Here is a 6,931-nt window from a genome sequence, read left to right on the forward strand (position 1 = left end):
GCAGTTAGAACAAATCAAATTCTGACCACAGTTATCAAGAGGGCTGCACTGGTCTAAGTGGAATATAAGGTCAACACTTAGCAATTTTCATAGTTGGAAGTGGGGATAGAGGGCATCAGAAGTTAGAAAAATAACAGTTTTACATACCACTTAATGTCAGAGGACATTCTCAACTGAGAGAATTCTTGTTTATTTTTTCTTTCACTATCTAAGATTTACTCTCAGAATTTACTGCCCAGCATGCAGTTCAGTGAAAGGGTTAGTGGTTTCAATGCAACTTGCCCTGGCCATGGAGAAAATCAGTGTGGTTTCTTATTGTTGCTGTTTTTCCAACTGGATTAAAGTCATGGTGATGAAGAAAATACATGTAGATCCATAGAATAGTAGAGTTAAAATGGTTAATAGAACTTCCATTTGGGGGATTTGGAAACACAGTCAATGCAAAGGGATTTTGCCAAAGTTACTTAGTGCGAACACACAAAAACCTATCATCATAATTAAAATGTCCTCATAACAACCCTACTATGTGCATACTATTATTCTGTGCTTTCTACAGACAGAGAGGTTAAGTAACTTAACAAAGATATACGACGAGTAAGTGCTTTAGGTGACATTTAAGCCTTGGCAGTCTGCTCTAAAGTTTCCAGACTTAACCATTATGCTCTTCCTGAGAGGCAGGTTCCAGCAAGGTTTCTTTTCACTATTTCCCCTGACTTTTCTGAACACTAAGTCAAAATAATAATCTATATTCACTTAGTGGAATCACCACTTTAGCTTAAGTTCTGCCCAAGGGTGGGACGGACATGTCTAACCACACAGTGCAACTGATGCAGATCCTATGAGTACAGTCACCATGCATGGTAGCTTTCAACAGTAGAGGAATCGTGTCGGGGGAGATCTGCTCAAGAGAGAGGGTTGAGAATACAGCGTTGGGTTTCCATACATGTTGAGCCCACAAAAGTGATGAACAGCAGACAGAAGTCAAAGTTGATATTACCATGAGTGACTCTAAGAAACACTGGACATAGGCAGGGTTTAGGAGTTGACATTTGATGTTGAATTGGATGTTTGTGTTTAAGTTTGACCCTAAATGGGGGAACCGTGGCATTTTCCCACTTCTACCCAAATTGTGATTTAACTTGGGCACTCCTCAGATTTTCAGGATGTCATTCTCAGCAGTTTAGAGCTATCTGGAAATGGTCAACTTTGCAGGGGCATCATTGGGGTCCAGGGACATACTCATGGGCACTGGCAATCTTGGACATGATGGAGTAATCTTAAGAGAAGAGCAACATGGCAGGTGCCATGCGGCAGAGAATATTTTTCAGTGAATTCAGTTGGGATACTTGATGAGGACTTGTGGATATATTTGGGATACTATTTTCAAGGTGTTGAAAGTCTTTGTATCAGTTAGGGTTCAGTCAAGAAAACAGAATGACTCTATGTATTCCAGGCATAGCAGATTTAATACAGAATTAGGGATTTATGTGGCAGTTAGAAGAGTGACAGCAAAGCTACTATAGAAGGACAGGGGAGCTACTAACAGGAGTCAGAGGAATTGATGCTGAAGATTTCAGCATGAAACACGAAATTTGGTGATTTTTCAACATTTTCCTGGAGGCTGTTATAACTTTTGAGAATCACTGAGAAGCTCCCACCATTTGCTTTATCTGAAAGGTGGGTCATATTCTGGAGTCACCTGAAAGCTGCTGTAAACTCTCATCTCTCTGCACATCTGGCTGTACCAGCCTCCGGAGGCAGAGAAGGCAATGCCTTCTGCTTTGCTTCTATCTTTCAAATCAGACATGAGTTCCTTTCATTGGCAAATGCCAGCCTGGAACCATATGTTGAAGAGGATTCCAGGAAATATATTTCCTACCCTTAGAGTGTAGTGGTGACAGTACCAAATTGACAATAGATAATCTAGTTTAGTCTTGGAATTCTAATTGAAGCAAGAATCTACAAAATGGTTAATTGTTGTTAACATCATGCCAATTCTAAAATGTGTTCTTACCTAGCAATGACAGCAGTATAGATGAGTAGGATATAAAGTTTATAAGTTGAGAAAATTCACAGATAATTTTGAAATTGATCAGCATTTTAGAAAAAGAAATGCCATGTTAAAACCAAAAAGACCACCAAGGATTAGGCATGAGGTTCATTATGTAAAATACAAGTAGAAATTCACCTTTAATTTTCAAAATATGCATGAAATCAGGGCATACACTTGAATGGATAGATGCCAAAGAAAATATAAAATCAGATCTTTAAATTCATTGACTCAACCATGTGATGAGAATAAACTACATTTTTTTCATAGTTTTTGATGGATATTGAAAAGAACAGCTTATTTCGGGGAAACAAATCCCTAATTTAAAAACAAAACTTCTCAGAACCAGGAGGGAAATATTTAATTTGGGGGCTACATGTCTTGCATTATAAACTTCAGGAATTCCAATATGAGTGGGAAAATTCATATTTTGAGGCACCATTGTTGTTGGTATTGTTCTCACCCTAGCTCATAATAGTATCTGTATTTAATCTTTTACTCACTTTATATCTCCACTCTGGTTCTATTGCAAACCAATGCTACTCTTTGTACCAAGCTGAGATCTCAGATAGGTGTCTATTACATCGTTCTAATAAGCCAAAAATGGTATTTCATGGGCAAAATAGGATTGGAAACAAGCTTCCCTTGGAAAAAAATACAAAAAGCATCCAACTATGTTGCATCACTTCCCTGTGTATAAAAGTGATCGAAATTCCGGGTTCTGATTTCTCTTAATCAATAGGCCTTTAACATGTGGATTTGGGAAACACCTTCCTAATGATAATTGTAAGAGAATATTCAGAACTAAATATTAGAAAACCCCTAATACGTTTAGACTTTTTGCCAGGTATTGGGAACTGTTCCTCAGGCTCCCATGTTGATTGACTTAATCCTTCTAACTTCCGTTTGAGTTGGGGGCTGTTATTATTATTCCCATTCAGACTCTATCCTGCTTCTCAAAAGAAATGAAATCAAATAAACTGTTGTCAAGAGACAGGGAAGTGACGTATGTTACACAGCATAAAATAGAAGAATAATTTTGCTTTTCCCAAGCACTGATATGTTTACATTTTGCCTTTAAGTTCATGATCTTTTTTTTTGCCTATGGATGTTTGATTGTTCCTGCATCATTTGTTGAAAAGGGTATTCTTTCTTCACTTAATTTCTCTTTCACTTTGGTGTAAAATCAACTGGGCATTTTTGTTTGGGTCTATTTCTGGGTTCTCTATTTGGTTCTATAGGTCTATATGCCTGTTCCTCCACCAATACCACACACTCTTGGTTACTATAGCTGTACAGTAAGCCTTAACATCAGGGAAAGGGATTCCTTCCACTGTACTCTTCTTTGTCAAGATTGTTTCAGCTATTCTAAGACCTGTGCCTTTCTGTATAAATTGTACAATAACGTTGACCATCTCTAGAAAAAAATCTCACTAGGATGTTGAGAGGAATTGTATTTAATCTGCAAATCACCTTGGAGAATTGACATCTTTAATATGTTGGGTCTTTCAATCCATGAACAGTTAGGTTCTCTTCTTTGACTTAACAGCATTTTGTAATGTTCAACATACAAAACCTGGACTTTTTTTAAGGTATACACTTTTTAAAGTGTATATCTAAGTATTGAAATAATTGTAATGATAATTGTGTTTTAATTTCAACTCCTGCATTTCATCGTTAGTATATAGAATGATTCTTTTTTGTGATATTAGCAATTATGCCTCATAAAATAATACACTGGGAAATGTTTCCTCCTCTTCTGTTTTCTGGAGGACATCGTGTAAAATTGTTTTTAGTACTTCTTTAAATGTTTTCTAGAATTCTCCAATGAAAACATCTGGCCTGGAGATTTATTTTTCAGGGGGTTATGAATTAATTTTTTCCAGCTTTATTGAGCTATAACTGACTATTGAATTTTAGTTTGGGGACTTGATATAAAAGTAGGCATGAACATGGATTGTGATATATGAGTAGCAATTTTTTGTTAATAGGTGGGCATAACAGGCAGATCAGTCCTCCACCCCTTTCATTTTGGGTCTTCTTACCATTTCTGTGCTTGGCAGAAGAAATGGCCAGAACTTGCATCTTTGTTGGAGGGCTTCACATGCAAGGCTTATGAGAAGGGCTGAGGATTAAGATCTTCCCTCCTCTAGAAGTCAGTAACAAATGACTGACAGGTATAGGGCTATCAATATCCCCTGTTCCTCACTCTTCACCCGATAATACTAAGGACTGTATTTTGCATCATTTCCAGAGTCTCCGCACAGGACTAAGCTCCAGTCTATATGGGAGCCCACTTTATAATATACACTTCATTATCTGCTTATCTTCACTGTATTTCTTTGCCTCTCACCTACCCATGTTACCTGTACTTCCCGAGAAGCTGCTTGCACTCAAATCTTTGTCTCAGAGTCTGTTTGGGGGAAAGCCCCTTATAAGACATTTAATATATATGAATGTCTTATGCTTATGGAATGTAGTGATTGCAAATTGACACTATAAATTGAGAATCAGAAAATTTTATAAGGGAAAAGTATGGAATTTACACTTACATTTAGGCCCTAGATGCCTCTGTGTGTGTGTGTGTGTGTGTGTGTGTGTGTGTGTGTGTATTATGCAAAAATGATCACTCTGTGAGAGGCATTTAAAGTAAATTTAGTGGAAATAAGTGTGCTATTTCAAACCACATTTAAATGGAATAGCATTTCGGGGATCCAGCTATGCTCTTGGATGCCTATAGAAACCTCAAGTCCTAGAGCGGAAATTTACTGAACATAAACTAAAATTTTTCCTAGTTTTTCCCCTCCTTAAATAACATAGGAAAACAAAAACAACAACAAAAATGCCTGCAAGGAACACTAGTGGAAAGGCCAAATGGGACTACTTTTTAAAAGTATGAGATAATTTTTTTTTTTTTTACAATACAATTACGTGAATTACAGGCTAAAAATTTGGTATGGAACTTGGTTATTTTCCATCACGGAAAGAGTAAAATTTGCACTGTAAGTGAAAGTATGTGTAAAAGTGAAAACTCTTTGGATGATTCTTGCCGGAATATCCTTATATACACAGAGATCATGAGGTACTTGTTGGAATAGTATGGGTTATTGAATGTTGGGTTAGGGATATAGATGTAGCTGCAATTTTTGGAGCCGATGAGATAATTCTTAGGAAGATACCAATCAATAGCATGGATTAACATTGCAAATAGTTGTTCATCTGAAGGGTCAGTGCTGGGAAGGTAAAAATAGGTATGAAAGCAAATGAAAAGAGACTTTGGAAACAAGGTGAGAAGGAGAGGTGTGGAGTGTAAGGCAGGAAATATGGAGCTTGGAGTAATACATGGCCTATGTGCAGAGCACCACAGTGCCTTCACCTAGAAAGGTAACCTCATCCCCTTGCAAACCTGATTCTTTCTCAAGAATCTTTTGGACTTCTCAACTTATTTATTTAAAGGCAGAAATTTATATCCTCAGTATAAAGAACTTACTTGTAGAGAACTTAGAGTTCACACATGATTGCACATGTATTAACTAAATGATCCTCCCAACAGTTTTGTGAAATAAGTCCAATGGGTTCCCATTACTACTATATTAGACTGAAGAAAGGTAACGTATCAAGGGAGTTCATGTCAAAATGCAAATGTCCATGGGAATCAGTAGCTATACAATACCTCAGAAGGAAAAAAAAAATACTCAGCGGGTGCCTGCTTGAAATGCAAGTGAGAAGAGATTAAGGCATGGAGGATAAGAAGGTTCTGGGAAGCTGAATTGTGAACTTCATCCTTTGCCTTGGACCATCCCTGGGTAAAATCTAGTGCCTCGAGGCAGGACCACACTCAAAACTCAAACATTTCATTGTGAGCTGCTCAAGAATTCTCCAGACATCTCTCCAGATACCCTGTTCATGCTGTCTGAAGTTCTAAAGAAGAGGAAGGAAAAACAAAAACTTTCCCTTAAATGTCTGCAGTATTTTGGTCAGGATGATTTGGCCTTGTGTTTAATTCAAATACTGTAGAAAGCTTGCTTTCTCCACCTAGTGGCCAAGAAAAAAAGATTTTCATCTCTACAGAGACAGAAAATGGCAGGAAAGAAAGGGCAACAGAACACATGGAGTAACAGCTATGAATTGTTGAGTGTGCAGATACTGTGCTAAGTGCTTCACACACATTGCCAATCCCCACACCTGGGAGGCAGGAATTATCATCCACATCATCCCCATCTTACTGAAGCAAAGGGAAGTTAAGTCACGTATCTAAACTATGTGACTTGACCAAGCTCACATAGTGAATGTGGCATAGCCAGAATTTTAACCCAAGTGTGTGACTCCATAGCCAGCACTCTCCTCCCTTAATACATTTGCTTCTTGAACACATGGATGCTGGACATTCTGGGATCTTTTTTGAAATCAAGTCATATGATACATTGTCAGTCACCAAGCTTAACAATAAGACCAACTAAAGTGAAAAGAGGACCTGGGAGTCAGCACTGAGGAACTCTGATGTGTGTGTGTGTGTTTGTGTGTGTGCACGTGCGCGCGTCCATGCGCGTGTGTGCATGATGGTCTAAGGGGTGTCTACCTCTTTATTTCAGAAAGACATTTTGTCGATTTTCATTATCAATCAGGTATGGTATTGGTTCCTCTTTCTTTTATTTGTCTCCCAAACAGAACACCTTAAAAGTGAGTTTATTTCAAGCCAGTAAACTACATGACACACACCTAACAGATTCCACAGAAATCTCACCAAATAAAAGGGTTGGATGTGCAGAAAGGAATTATAAAATACGCAGCCTGTAGACTGCAGAGAATGAGAGAGACAGACAGAGAGGGAGAGCGAGAGAGCCCTCATAGCCAAATGGGGTGGCCAGTATTCCCCACCTT

Source organism: Orcinus orca, chromosome 10 (genome assembly GCF_937001465.1).
Source record: "Orcinus orca chromosome 10, mOrcOrc1.1, whole genome shotgun sequence".
Taxonomy (NCBI): Eukaryota; Metazoa; Chordata; class Mammalia; order Artiodactyla; family Delphinidae; genus Orcinus; species Orcinus orca.